Genomic DNA, 14883 nt, shown 5'->3' with positions numbered 1-14883 from the left:
GACAGGACCTGCACTAGAGGAGGTATCCCTGTGGGATGACGGATTGCTGACATCAGGTCTGGCTCCAACTGGGCACACAGTTCATAGATTGTTGCACGATAAAGTCTGTAGGTGACTATTACGTGTCTCTCTTCCATTGTCGACAGGTCCACCAGCGGTCTGTACACCGGAGGATGCCGCCATCTCATCACCTGCCCCAGCGGACGTGCCCTATGGACGAGAACAGCGATCAGAGAGTCAGCCAACATTGAGGTATTACAAAATGTCATTTGCACACATTTGTTAATCAGCAATGTGCCTGTTACTGTGTGTATGCAAGGCCTAGATATGTGTGATGCAGTTATTATTAATGCCATGTGGCCCCCTGAAATGGCGGCTGCCTGACCTGTAAGGTGGGACAAGAGGATCTGAGGTAACTGCGCTGGCGCTCTACACCGTTGCGGTAAGCGGTCGAAGACCGCGGTGCAATCATGCATTGGTTAACATTGGACCCTATGGGTCCCAGGAGCCAATGACGATGTACGCCAGTGGTGACGGTACGCACCGCCGTGGACATGACCGCCATTTTCTGTCTGTACACTCACTTGATACCTGACTTTCAACAGGAGAGGACCTACACTGCAAGTGCTGCTGTGACCTCTGTCTGGGAGCGACGATGGCTCATGTGTCTGGGGAAAGGGCCTGTTGCACCATGACCCCCCTGATGTTCCGGACCCTGGCGGTGGCGTATCCGGAGTTGGATGGGCGATTGAGGGCATCACAGCAGCCACAAGGGGGTGAGTACAGTCACATCCATCTGACTCTGCACGCATTACGAGGTGTATGGGTGGGGGAGGTGGGCAGTGGGTTACCCTAGGCCAGGGCGAGCTTTGTAGGCAAGGTCCCTTTGTGAGGCAGGCTATGTGGCACCCCAACCCCACCAGTGGTAAGAGCCATCTACACCTAGTCAGGCTCATGTGACTTCCATGTGTGCAGCAATCGGGCATAGGCCTTGTACCCCATGGCCCTGTGAATAATCTAGGAACTATAAGTGCATGGCGTAGTGCAGAGGGCTGCTGTATCTGTAGTGTCCGCCAACGGTAGTGGTATTGCATGCACTGAACATGTCTTTCTTCTGTCTTTCTCCCCCCTTTTTGTGGTCTCCCTGTTCTTGTGTGCAATAGCATCATCAGGTGGAGGAGCAGGAGGGAGCTGCATCCCACTTGGCCCTGGAGGGTGAGACAACGGAGTCTGAAGCCACCAGTGGGACGGAGGGCGAGCGGAACTCCACAGCGGGGACAGGAGGTGACAGCAGTGACAGTGACTCCTCCTCTGATGGGACCTCCCTTGTGGTGGCAGGCCCCTCTGTGTCCCCCGCATCAACAGGTACAGCTGCCACCCCCCCTACCAGCACTGCCCTCCCAGCAGCCCCTCAGTGTGTGTCCCGTGGCCACTCACCCAGGAGGGTGGGCATCTCCTTCGCCCCAGGCACCTCAGGCCCTGCCCCAGTCAGCCCTGCAGCCCTCAGTGAGGAGGCTATTGACCTCCTGATATCCCTCACTGTTGGGCAATCTACCATTGTGAATACCATCCAGGGTGTTGAGAGGCATTTGCAACAAACAAATGTATACCTGGAGGGCATTCATTCTGGCCAGGCAGCCCAACAGAGAGCATTTCAGGCTCTGGCCTCAGCACTGATGGCAGCCATTGTCCCTGTGTCCAGCCTCCCCCTCCAACTTCCTCCACCCAAACCCAATCCCCTGTACCTCAGCCTATCCCAAGCACACCAACAGACCAGCATGCACACACCTCAACACACAAGAGTGGCTCAGGCAAACATAAGCATCACACATCCCACAGGCACTCACACAAGCATCATACCCATGCAGAAATACCAACATCCACTGCCTCCACTGTGTCCCCCTCCTCCAGGTCCTCCTCCTCCCTCCCTGTGTCGTCTCCACTCACACCTGCATGCACTACATCTTCAGCCACTACCTCCATCACCAGCACGCCCATCACCACACACCGCTCACATGTACTCACCACCCCCACTACCATTCACACATCCCCTGTGTCCTCTCCCAGTGTGTCTGTGAGCCCTCCTCCCAAAGTACACAAACACAGGCACACACCCACCCAACATCCATCCACCTCACAACAGCTCCAGCCCATGCACCTTCATCCGAATTCAGCAAAGGTACACCTCCTCCAACCACTACCTCTTCCTCCACTCCCAAACCCACTCCATCTACCCGTCCCAGTGTGTCTAAAAAACTTTTCTTGGCTAATATTGACCTCTTCCCTACACCTCCCCCCCGTCTGTCCCCTAGGGCCAGGCTTTCCAGGTCACAACCCAGCACCTCAGCCACCACATCACCAGGCACAGTGGTGCCAGCAACGGCGGGCTATTGGAGTGCGCCAACCATCAGGGCTGCCAGTGTGCCACGGAGCGAGGGCATGGACATTCCGCCACCTACAAAAGTTAAAAAGTTGCCCACAGCCCGGAGGGAGAAGCAGAAAACACCTGCCACCAAGGGCTCAGGGAAAATGAAAGGGGATAGTGGCAAGACAGCTGCGCCACAATCCAAGGTGGGGAAGGGCCAGAAAATAAAGGGCAGGTCAGGAGAGGGCATGGTGGCACCGACAATGGGACCAGGGTCACACCTTCTGTCCACGTCGACGCCAACCTGTACGGTGGAGAAGACCGCCACCTGCACCACCACCTGCACCACCACCTGCACCGCCACCAGCACCGCTGTCATTGAGGTCGCCACCAGCACCGCAGTCACTGAGCCCGCCACCAGCACCGCCGCCACAGAGCCCACCACCAGCACCGCAGTCACTAAGCCCGCCACCAGCACCGCTGCCACAGAGCCTGCCGCCAGCACCACTGCCACAGAGCCCACCGCAAGCACCGCTGCCACAGAGGCCACCACCATCACCGCTGCCACAGAGGCCGCCAGCACCGCGGCGACTGACCCTGCCGCAAGCACCACCAGCGGCCCTTCGACATCCTGAGCCAGTGGCACCACCAAAGACATGGCTGCCATCCCCAGTGGTCGGTCGTCCGAGGCTGGTGGTCAGTTCCAGGAGCCTGGGCAGCTTCCATGATGCACCACTTTCAGTGGAGAAAGGCATCCACTACCTCAGTCCTTGGCAGGATGAAGCACTCTGGGCACAAAGCCCCCTCCAGAACCAGTGGAGAGATACATCCACTACCTCTGTCCTTGGCAGGATGAAGCACTCTGTGCACAAAACCCCCTCCAGAACCAGTGGAGAGATACGTCCACTACCTCAGTCCTTGGCAGGATGAAGCACTCTGGGCACAAGGCTCCCTCCAGAACCAGTGGAGACTGTGGCTTTGCACTCCCAAGGATACACCAGTGGGCAACCCACCCGCTGGAGAGACTTGAGAGAATGTGGCTTTGCACTCCCCAGGATAAAGCAGTGGGCAACCCACCCACTGGAGAGACTTGAGAGACTGTGGCTTTGCACTCCCCAGGATAAAGCAGTGGGCAACCCACCCACTGGAGAGACTTGAGAGACTGTGGCTTTGCACTCCCCAGGATAAAGCAGTGGGCAACCCACCCATTGGAGAGAATTGAGAGACTGTGGCTTTGCACTCCCCAGGATACACCAGTGTGCATGGAGCCCCCTCGTGGAGCAGTGGCGTCGTACATTCATCAGGCTGAGGTGCCCCCCCCCTCCGCTTCCCCCTGAGGTGCCTGTTTCATTTCGATCTGATGCCTCTGCAGTGTTCTCTCCGTTTGAAGTCTGGTATCATGTGTGGGCCTCACCCATGCATTTTGGGCCCAGTGGTCCACAGTCAATAATTGGTACACTATCCGGACCTGTGTACTTTGTGTACATAATTGTATATACAAAATTTCGAGTTTTGACTACTGGATTTTTCATGATTACAATTTTTTAACTCGTTTCCTTTTGTCCTTGCGTTCTTCCAGTGGGGGCGGGGGGGTGTATATGTAATGTTGCGCCATGTATTTGTGTGTATGTTGTTGTGGGTGAGGGCGGGGTGGGGGTGTTGCATGTTGCATGTGTGTGTCACTCTCTTTTCCATCCCCCCTCCCCTCTGTTGTAGGTGCAGTACGCGCCGCCGTCTTTGGTGCTCCTGATAGAGGAGCAGGAAGACCCTCGCAGGGAGTATCTGGAGTTCTGCCTCCATGGCGTCCTGGTTCCTCGTGGGGTGTGGAGAGGTGAATGTTTTCTCTTCCAAATCCTGTTTCCGCCGTGTTTTTGTTCGCGTTGGTTGCGCCCCGGAAAAGGTGGCGGATTGGCATCTTGTGATAGGGTGAGCGGTACATTGTCTTCCGCATGTCTGTTGGCGGTGACCGCCGCAGTGTTTGTTTCTACCGCCGTGGCGGTCAGAGTGTTAAAGTGGCTGTCTATGTTGGCGGTTTCCGCCATGGTTGTAATTCCATTTTGTTTACAGCCGGCCTGTTGGCAGTCTTACCGCCGCTTTAACACCGACCGCCAGGGTTGTACTGAGGGCCTATGTTTGTACAAATCACAATTTTAATACTAGGGGGGTAGCGATTTTATTTAAGCGACAGGTAAATGTATTATTGATAGGAGCCAAAACAGATAAGTCAGGCAGATGTCTCATGGTTACCCTCCAGTTGGAAGGAAGAACATTTACATTGGTAGGGTTTTATGGCCCCAACTGCGATGATATAGAACCCCTGCAGAAGGTTTTTGCGGATCTCTTGGATTGCATGGATCCGGTTATTAGGGTTGGGGATTTTAATGTGGTCCTAGATAATAAGTTGGACAGGACAGCCAGTTCTAGGTTGGCGGGTACACCAAAATCTCAACAATATCTTAAATTAATGATGAAAGAGTTCCAATTATGTGATTTATGAAGGTAAAGAGCAGATGAGGACCAGGAATTCTCTTTTCACAATCGAAAGTACAGCCTTGCGTCATGAAATTGATTACTTTTTAGTAGATAAATCTGTGTGCGGTTAGTAAAGGATATTATCTATTCTCCCGGACATTTGTCTAACCATGCTGCAGTGACTTTAAGAATTAATTGCCCTCAGGAGGTGAGCGGGAGAAGGTGGACTCTTGATAGGACTTTACTGTTAGAAGAAGGTATCATCAGGCCGGCTTCGGAAGAACACTGAGGAGTTCTTCAGAATTAACCAAGGTTCAGCTCCTATAGGTATAGTATGGGACACTTATAAGGCAGTAATGAGGGGGAGGATTGTAAGTATTGCCAGCTATAGAAGAAAGCAGTAAAGGGACCAGTTCGAGGGTATTAAGAGTCAAATACGGTTATGTGATTCTGATTTGGAGAAGTGGGGTGACGAGGAGTACTGGAACAACAAGAGAAGGAATTTGAGGAGGCAGTTGGAGTCGGTTTTACAAGCCAAAATAGAGAAGAGATAGGAGGCAAACAAGCAGACCCAGTTTGAGATTGGAGATAATATGGGGAAGTTACTGGCCTGGAAAGTTAAGAAAGATCAGGTCCAGGTAATATACACGAGCTTGTGGATAGTTATTCGGGGGTGAGATTGACATCCCCAGATGATATAAAGGAGGTATTCCTAAAGTTTTGTGTATCTCTATATAGGGAGGATGGGGATGTAGAGGACAAGGCAGCTGAGAATTGGTTAGATATGGACGTACTCCCCCGCCTCTCGCTGGACAAGCAGTCATATTAAAGTAGACCTATTACAGAGGGAGGAATAAGGACAATTCCTTAAAAGGAGTAGTAAGGGGAAGGCAGCAGGACTGGATGGTATCCCGGTTGAATTCTATCAGATTTATTTTCCTCCGATGGTCCAACTGTTTTCAGAGATTTTTGAGGAGGGCGTTTCTTCACAAGTTTCGTGGCGTGAAGCTACTATTTCTCTTGTTTTAAAACCAGGCAAATCTTCAGTAAGGTGTGAATCATATAGACCAATATCTCTGTTGAATAATGACTACAAAATTAATGCTAAGGTTTTAGCAAATAGGTTGAGTGGAGTAATTGGTGAATTAATTCATCCAGATCCAGAGTTCATGCACTTTAGCACTGTACAGAAGTGGTAAAGTCCTCAGAATCCTAAGGCCAACAAAAGGAAGACAGCAAAAATATGAGGCTGGCAAAACGTTTGGGGGATAACCATCTTAAGGCTGTCACATATAACAATGACTGTATAGGTAAAGGCAGGTCTCCAGGAACAAGAAACAGAGGGTTGATAGCCAACACACTGAGAAAGGAATCAGTTGTACAGAAACCTTTAGGTCTAGCTTGACAGTGCAGCTGTCTGTCAGATTTTGACACTTGTACTGAAATGTGACAAGATCAGGCATACGAACCACAACGGATCTAGCGGTGAAAACATACTCTTTATTATGTACATCAGCAAGTTGACAACAACAACTGACCGTGGAGTTTCCGACCTTCTGTACTGTATATAACACATTCTATATTAGAAAGAATTCTCATAGTTCTTTCTGGAATATACCATCAAGCAGCTACACACACACTCCTCTTCACATATTATTATTAATTGAAACAAAACATTATACTAATACATTGCCATAACAATCTAATAACATTGTCTTATTAGCATTTTACAAGAACAGAACTTATGTTATAAAATCTTGAAGACAGACACTGTTTCCTTATTACTTTACAATTCTTTCCCCTCAGTTCATTTCTACATTATTATTAATATCTATATTTAGTTCTATATTCACATCACTGTATGCCTTGCCCTTTTTGCCCCATCTTTATTCTTTCCCTGTCCACTTGATCATAACCAACTGCATTATTGCCTGCTAGCCTTCATTTTCACAACATTTTTTAAATATTCAATCACTTTCATCCTCCTTGGGAAGTTACACCAATTTTCACAATGTGCAGGAGCTGAATCTGCAACAAACTCCCACCTTATCATCATTAACTTTCACTTCCCTTCTCAAATCTTTTCTTCTATGTTTTCACAAGTCTGTTTTCTTTCTTCCTCCACTCCCCTAAGCTATCTTTTTCATGCTTTTATTCCATGACTTCAGCATGAAATAATTTTACTTTATGACGCCCACCCTTTGAATATTATAAATGTGACATCTCTGTGGAAGTGTATGGTAACATGTTGTGATATGTTTCTGCAATTCATCTTTCAGATTGCTAACTCTGACCAACTAAATGGACTCATAGGCACACATTATGACATTGGCGGTAAGTGCCGCCTACCACTGCGGCAACAGCTGCCAAAAGACCTTTGCCACGGCTAACATCCGTCTGCCAAAACAGGACCACAGAAATCCAGCTGTGGCCAGACTGGCAGACAATGTTAAGGTGGCGTTGCTACCACCAGCAGCGCCATGCCAGTAGACCGTCGCCAGCCCTATCATGACACATAATTCAGCCTGGTGGTGTTCTGCTGGCGGTAGCAGCACCCCGTCCTGTCCCATCCCCTGCTGGAAGACCCCCTGGATGCAGGTAAGTTGGGTTTCCAACACAGGAGGGGGGTGGGGGTGTTGTGTGTTTGTGTGGGGGTGTGTGCATGAATGTGTGAGTGTGTGAGTGAATGCGAATGTGTGTTTAGTGTTGTTTGCATGCGTGTATGCATGTGTGAGAATGAGTGTATAAATGGAAATGTGAATGCATGTCTGCGTGTCAGTGTGAATGTGGCACGTATGTGTGTGTGAATGAATGGATACATGCATGTATGAATGCGTGTATGCCTGTGTGAGTGAGTGTGTGTATGCATGGTGTGTGTCTGTGAGTGTGCGTGTATGGGGGGTGAGGGATTGTAAGGGGGGAGCGTGGATGGAGGGGCGGTGTGGGGGGGGTGTCTGTGGAGTCTTAGGGGGGATGGGTGGGCCTCCTATCAGTGACAGGGAAGGAATTCCCTGTCACTGGTAGGACCTCCCACCATGGTTTTCGTGGGGTTACGAACACCAAGAAAACCATGGCAGTAGGCAGGGTCGAAATGCCGCAGGCGGTACATTAGCGGCCGCCGGACGGGAGATTCTTATCACTAGCCCAGTGGCTGCAACTGCCATGATTGCAAATGTGAAGCCAACCTGCCAATGTCATAATGTGGTGGTATGTACTGCCAGTCTGTTGGCAGTACTACCACCATATTATCACCAACCGCTGGTGTCATAATGACCCCCATAATGTTTTAGCAGTCTTTCTAACTGTTCCAGTATTTTCTGGATGATATAAGACACTCCTCTTATGTTCAATACTGCATGATTTCAAATATTCCTCCCTCATTCTTGAACAGAAGGTAGGTAGAAATTGTTAATTGCTGAGACAATCATCAAGACAAGTACGAACGTTAAAAATGAAGTTCAAATGACTTTCTAGGAGAGGCTTAATATAGAGCCTAAGGTTTGGATTTGCAACTTTTTAAATATTCGTTTTTTGTCTCGTGTAACTGTTTAGATTATTTCTTAGGAGCTGTGAGTACCTGTCACATTCGCAAATAAGCCATTTGATCCTGAGGACACAGCAGAGCAGCGTCTGAGGTCTGTTCCTTGTTGCTAAATGGTGGGTTTCAAAGTGTTTCCTTTCATGCAGTAATTGAACTCAAGGGTTGTTTTTTTCACGGTCTGGAGTTTTAGAAATGTCCTGCATGTATAAAAACTGAGGGGCATATTTAAGAAAAGTGGTGCTGCACTCAGTGCAGCGCCATTTTACTTGCGCCCCTTTGTGCCCCTCTAGTACACCACGTGTAAACTGTATTTAAAATATGGCGCCCCATGACGCAAGGTAGGGGGCAATAGGGTCAGAATTTTGACGCCATTGATGTACTGTTCAGGGTTAGTGCCAAAATGTTGGCGCTAACCCTGAACAGTGTATGGGGGCCCATTATAAATAACGGTGTGCCCCCTTTTAATGCCTGCTCTGAACAAGTGCTAAAATGCCAGAGATGGAGATTTCTTTGCTCCATTTTTTGTGGTCCTCCAAACAGGGGAATGCCCCCCTTGCATACATTATGCCGGATGCTGGCACAATGTGGCACAAGGGGTTACAAAGTGGTGGAATGCATGCACTGCACTATTTTGTAAATATGGGGCGGCAGTTTTAGCCATCTAATGCCACATTTTCATTAAAAATGACGCTACTGTGTGGTTATATGACGCTAGGCCCTCTTAAATGTGGGCCTTAAGGTGTTGGGGGTTTTCATTTTAAGCATTAGTTTGACATATGCATGTTCCTTAAGATGAGTTGATCACAGAGACCAAATTCCAGCCTGATCTGGCTTTGAGCTGCATTTGTTGAAAAACAAAAGATATTTCTACACAGTTTCGCTGTTGTGGTGTTCAGATCTGAATATAATTTGCTTTTGATTGTTATTAGCGTGGTTCGAGGGAAGGCCCCTGTAGTTTAGGATGTAGTTACTTGAATGTATGCAGCAGTGAAAAGAGGTGCTTTATGTTAATTGAAAGAGCCTTGATGCTCAAACATAATACCCAAATATTTGTAATAGGTTACCATTTTAATTTTCCGGTCAGGTTCCTGATTTTAGGCTCTTCTTATTCCTACCATAATAACTTTGGTTTTATCTGAGCTTATCCCCAGGCTGATTTTAGTGCAATAGGTTCCCAGTACATCCAATAGGTGTTGTTGTCTAATATAGGTTTTGCTCATTAATAGGGTCTCATTTGCATATTGGAGAATGTGTAGGTGTGGCTTGCCTTGCTTTGGTGGATCTGTGTTCACTTTGTCCGCCTATTTAAGATCTCCTATAAAGGAAAGAAAAAGCACAAGGTCCAATACATAGCCCTGCTTAAGCCGATTGGAGGTGTGGATTTTTACGGGATTACACCCGTCCCCAATTTTTATTGCGATCCATCTTTTTGTATATAGAAGTTGCACGTCCTGCAGAATGCGGGTAGGAATGGGCCATTTGGATAGTTTTTACCACAGAAGCTGCCTTGGAAATTTTTTGAATTGCGACTTGAAGTCAATAAAGATGGTAAATAATGTTCATTTTGTTTTTATAACATTTTAAATTACAATATATAGAACAATAATATTTTGATCTGTCCCCATTCAATGTCCGAAACCAGTATTTCTAAGAGGAATTTTCCGGTCCATTCTTGTAGATCTTGTTGGATGGCCTTAGCGAATTGTACAGTTTCTATATAAAACAGGGCTACAGGCCTGTAATGTGAGTGGTTTCTTGTTTCTCCTTTTTTATAGACTGAAGAGTGAAGCAGGAAGACCATTTTGATCTCCTTGGTAGTTTTCCAGTCGGTGTTTTTTGAGGCAGTTGTGTTTTATCTGTTTTTTTACCGATCAAGGGGCATATTTTATTGGAGTTGAGACGAGGTAAAACAGAAGAGTCTTCGGTGTCTGTTTCATGTAACAGTTGAAAAAAAATGATCCAGTCATTTTCAACGATGGTTTTTTTTTTTAAAAGGGTTGGTTGTGTGCCACCTGCTTGATGGCGGACCAGAATTGTTTTCAATTGCATTTCCTGCAGACATCAAATAAGCTGATCAAAAGTTTAACACGTGCCTCTTAGTTGCTAACCAAACTTGTCATCCTTTTTTAATTTTACACTTTTCCAGCTGGATTTGAACCAATGAGTTTTTGGCAGTACATTTTGATTACCTTCCGAGGCGTTCTTTCTTTTTGAAGTTTTTTTATTCAACTATCCGTCTAGTACAGTGTGTTTTATATATATATATATATATATATATATATATATATATATATATATATATATATAGGTGTTTGTTTTGTCATGCAGACTTTCTGCTGTTCTTCCACATATAGCTCCCATATTCCTATGTAACCAAGCTGGTTTATTGCAGCTTACTATTGCAAAGGTATCGAATAGAATTAGAAATATGCATTATACTGCAATTGCTAATTCGAAGGAATGAGGCTAGACTTAACTGCAGTGGCTTTTTCCTGTAGTCATAAAATACATGGTGAACTCTGAAAAACCTATGTTATCGGACTTGCTAACTTGACGGCATTAACCCATTCCTTTAACAAATGATTCATTTATAACCTCTGCATGACTTATACATGTTACAAAACTTTCTCGTCTTAAACAGTGGAAGAAGTATTAATTCCATAACAAATTTGCTTTTTCTGTGAATGGATCTTGTTGGACTTTTTTGCTAATGGAGAGTCATCCCCAAACCTTTTGCCTCCTGTCCCCTATTTTTTCTGACTTGTTGCTGTTGGCTTTTGAACTCTAAGCACTTTACCACTGCTAACCAGTGCTAAAGTGCATATGCTTTCTGTTTAAAATTGTATGAAATTGGTTTATCCATGATTGGCATATTTGATTTACTAGTAAGTGCCTAGTAACGTGCACTAGAGGTGCCAGGGCCTGTACATCAAATGCTACTAGTGGGCCTGCAGCACTGGTTGTGCCACCCACATAAGTGGCTCTGTAATTATGTCTCAGACCTGCCACTGCAGTGTCTGTGTGTGCAGTTTTAACTGTAAATTCAACTTGGCAAGTGTACCCACTTGCCAGGCCTAAACATTCCCTTTTCTTACATGTAAGGTACCCCTAAGGTAGGCCATAGGTAGCCCCAAGGGCAGGGTGCAGTTTATACATAAGGTAGGACATAAAGTAATGTGTTTTATATGTCCTGACAGTGAAATGTTGCTAAATTGGTTTTTCACTGTTGCAAGGCCTGTACCTCTCATAGGTTAATATGGGGTTTACCTTTAAATCTGATTAAAGTGTGGATTCCCTTTGGGAGCAGATTGACATGTGGAGTTTGGGAACTCTGAGCTCACAATTTAAAAATACATCTTTTAGTAAAGGTGATTTTAAGACTGTGTATTAGAAAATTCCACTTTTAGAAAGTAAGCATTTTCTTGCTTATACCATTTCTGTGACTCTGCCTGTTTGTGGATTCCCTGTCTGGGTCAGTTTGACAATTGGGCTGGTTGCACCTCACACTAGACAGTGACACAAAGGGAGCTGGGGTGTAGCCTGCATATCCTGATGAGCCACCTGTGCTAGGAGGGAGGGGAGGAGTGGTCACTTACACCTGAAAGGGCTGTGCCTGCCCTCTCACAATACAGTCTCCAACCCCCTGGTTAGTGTTCAGGGGCCTGGCCTGGGCAAGGCAGGATTTCACATTCAAAAGAGACTTTACTTTGAAGTAGGCCGACTTCAAAGGAGAAATTGGGTATAAGAAGGGCACCCAAAACCACAGACTGCAGAAACACTTCTGGAAACAAGAGGAACCGCTGCCTGCAGAAGAGCTGAGGAAGAAGAGCTGCCCTGCCTGTGACTGTGCTTGGTGGAGCTATCCTGCAGTTGCTGCTTCTGCCAGAGTAAGAGGGCAAAGACTGGACTTTGTGTGCCTTCCATCTAGAGAAGAAATCTCCAAGAGCTTGATTTAGAGCTTGCCTCCAGTGTTTGAAGTCTCAGGGACAGCAAAGACTTCTCTCTGCCAGCACATGGAGTCTCTGGAGAGACTCCTACTCTGCCCTGTGGTGCGCATCCAGTTCCTGGGACCCTGAAAGGAGAAGCTGGCAGCCTAAGAGGAAGAAACCCACGCACAGTGCGCCGTGCGGGGAAAAGATCGATGCAACTCCAATCTGCAGCTGAAGAAATGATGCGCCGCCGGGTCTGTGGCTGAGAATCGATGCTCGCCGGAAACGCGACCGAAGACTAAACACACGGAGCAGGAGAAACGACGTACAGCATCGCTGACGGAGGCTGGGAGATCGCAACTTGCGCTGCGTGGTTTTCAGATCATCGTGCAGCTGGATTTCCAACGCGAAGCATCGTTGTGCGTGCAAAAACAACACAAGGAAAGCTGGGACCCGTGTGCGGACCGAATCGACGCATCGCTCTCCTGCTGTGAGAAGAACCAACGTCCGCCGACTCGACAGAAGGGGGAAACGATGCAAGGTCTCGTGAGTGAGTGATATCGACTCATCACAAGCCCTTTTTGACGCACACCCTCCCGTGCAGGGTTATTTTTGACGGGCACCAGGTACATTTTCATGCTAGCAGAACTAGAGTGTGTTTAAAACTACTTAAAGACTCTTTTTGATTTTTAAATTGATGACTTGTGTATTGTGGATTTTTGTCATTTTGGTCTTGTTTTGTTTAGATAAATATTTCCTATTTTTCTAAACCTGTGTTGTGTCATTTTGTAGTGTTTTCATTAAGATACTTTACACCTAGCACTCTGAAGTTAAGGCTACTGCTCTGCTAAGCTACCAAGGGGGTAAGCATGGGTTAGCTGAGGGTGATTCTCTTTTACCCTGACTAGAGTGAGGGTATTTGCTTGAACAGGGGGTAACCTGACTGTCAACCAAAGACCCCATTTCTAACAGATCTGCAATATGAAAGTGAAGAGAATGGAGGATGACAATTGCATTCATGTGTGTTCCTTGTTCTTTCAGGAAATAAAGTATGCATGGGATTCATGTATCCATCAACCTCAGATAAATTAATCGCCCGTTGTTTTGGAAGTTTCAACATGCAAAGAAGAAGATTTTTTTTAAAATAATAATAATAATGTATAAAAGGTGTCCTGGGGAAAGAGGGAGGGGTGTCATCATCGTCAGTGGTGGTGTGGGCTCCTAATGCAGTATAGGATAGATATGATAGGGTGCTGCTTAGATTCCTAGCAACTTATATTTGCTGTTTCCTCTGCTGCAGAATGGTTTCACTGACTTTTGCTAGAGAGAAAGAGAGCTGGATAGATTGTTGCAATGTAGTATGATAGCTGAAGGACATTTTGACACTAGCTGTGGGTAACCATGTTAGTGATAGAGAATTGAATACTTTTTGAATGTTTTACCTAAATGTTCTCAGACTGCTATAGCATGACAAGATTACACTGCTATTTTGTTATTTCCTGTGATAGAATTTCTGCTAAATAGACTAAGATGAGACGAGTAGGGACAGGTTCAGGACATGTTTCATGCAACTGTTTGGTATATTACATTTGATTAATAAATGTTTTACTTAATATATGAATACATATTTTACAACTATTCCGACATTCATTATTGAATCCATTAGATTTTAACAATGATTGAGTGTGGTTTATATTGCAACTTATTAATATACCTAACAATCACTGAACAAAGATCCAATATAGGGCCTAGGAGAGGGAATAAGGGAGTGGTAGCAGGGGCGAGATAGTGGGGACTCGATATCTGAATTTGTATAGCAGCGAGTCCCACCCGCACTATTGAGAGTCTTTCAAGTCTGATAGGAACTGTTGTGATTTGCTAAGTATTTCCTATCCAACAAAGCCTCTTTGGGTTTGCCCTATTGTTTAGTTATGTGATTGGTTATTGTTTCATATTGTGATTACCTGAGGGTGGTGATTGTTTCAGTTAGGTTATCCATTGGAATGTCCTAAACTGCTGAAACAAACTCTATACTGACCAATGTATAGCCTAAAGTGGCATACCTGAACATAGAAAAGTGGGTCAGTTTTGCTGGGCTGTCTTTTGGAAATCTCCCACTGCCATGTTCTAAAGCAGGCTCTTGGACTTCTGGGAATCTAATAGTTAATTGGGTAGTTGTTTCCAAAAGTTCCTAATTCTTTTCCCTTTTTCATTTATGACCTGGGTTTAGATATACACAACTGCCGAACTCCACACACATAAGTACAAGGAGTGCAGAGCCTGCTTTAGGTTTGTGAATACCAAAGAGTAGTAAACATACTCAAAAGTATAAGCTTACATTTGTGAATCAAGCCCTGCATGTTTGATTTTATAAGCAGAGAATCAAGACCATTCCAAGTTTGATTTAAGTTCTGGGGAGAGTCAAGATGAATTAGGACTCACAGAGATTCTTGGAACTGGAGTTAATGGAGACAAGGTGGAGACCTTGTTTGCTTGTGAAGGCTTTATAATAGCATGTTCCTTAATTTCTTTCTTAATTGATTTCGATTGGGATGTTAAATGGAGTTATTCCTTGT

This window comes from Pleurodeles waltl, chromosome 5 (assembly GCF_031143425.1).
Source record: "Pleurodeles waltl isolate 20211129_DDA chromosome 5, aPleWal1.hap1.20221129, whole genome shotgun sequence".
Classification (NCBI taxonomy): Eukaryota; Metazoa; Chordata; class Amphibia; order Caudata; family Salamandridae; genus Pleurodeles; species Pleurodeles waltl.
The sequence above is the reverse complement of the archived record's forward strand: the minus strand, read 5'-3'. Positions refer to the sequence as shown.